Below are 556 nucleotides of genomic sequence, written 5' to 3' on the forward strand. Positions count from 1 at the left end.
TGCAACTTTTTTCGTTGTGTACTCGTGGCGGTGAAGCTTTTCTATACAGTAGGTTGAATCTTTGTATAAAGCGGGTTGAAGCTTTTTTCATCAAGGGTTGTAGCATTTTATGTCGATGGTTGTAGCATTCCGCCATGGCAATGACTTCTTGAAAAGCTTTTCATGCATATCTGGTTGAAGCTTTTTTAACCTCTTGTTGAAGCTTTTCATACTACGGTTGAAGCTTTTCGTACGAACGGTTGTAGCTTTTTTCAGTGCATGGTGTCCGGTTGAAGCTTGATATACCGCTAGTTGAAGCTCTCGAATTGAACGGTTGTAGCTTTTTTGGTGGTCGGTTGCAACATCGGTGGAGGAGAAAAAAAATGCTTCCAAAGTTTGTCTTGAAGCAGATGGTTGCAGCGGTAGGGGAGGAGGTCGCGCACTCGCGCTGCCGTGGTTGAAGCATCTCCGGTGGACGGTTCCAGCACAGGGGAGTACGAACAGCAGCTCGCGGATGGTATATTCCATGGCGGCTTCCAGCTCCGGCTCGCCGGGCGCGGAAGGAACCTGCAGCCCG

Source organism: Triticum aestivum, chromosome 1B (genome assembly GCF_018294505.1).
Source record: "Triticum aestivum cultivar Chinese Spring chromosome 1B, IWGSC CS RefSeq v2.1, whole genome shotgun sequence".
NCBI lineage: Eukaryota > Viridiplantae > Streptophyta > Magnoliopsida > Poales > Poaceae > Triticum > Triticum aestivum.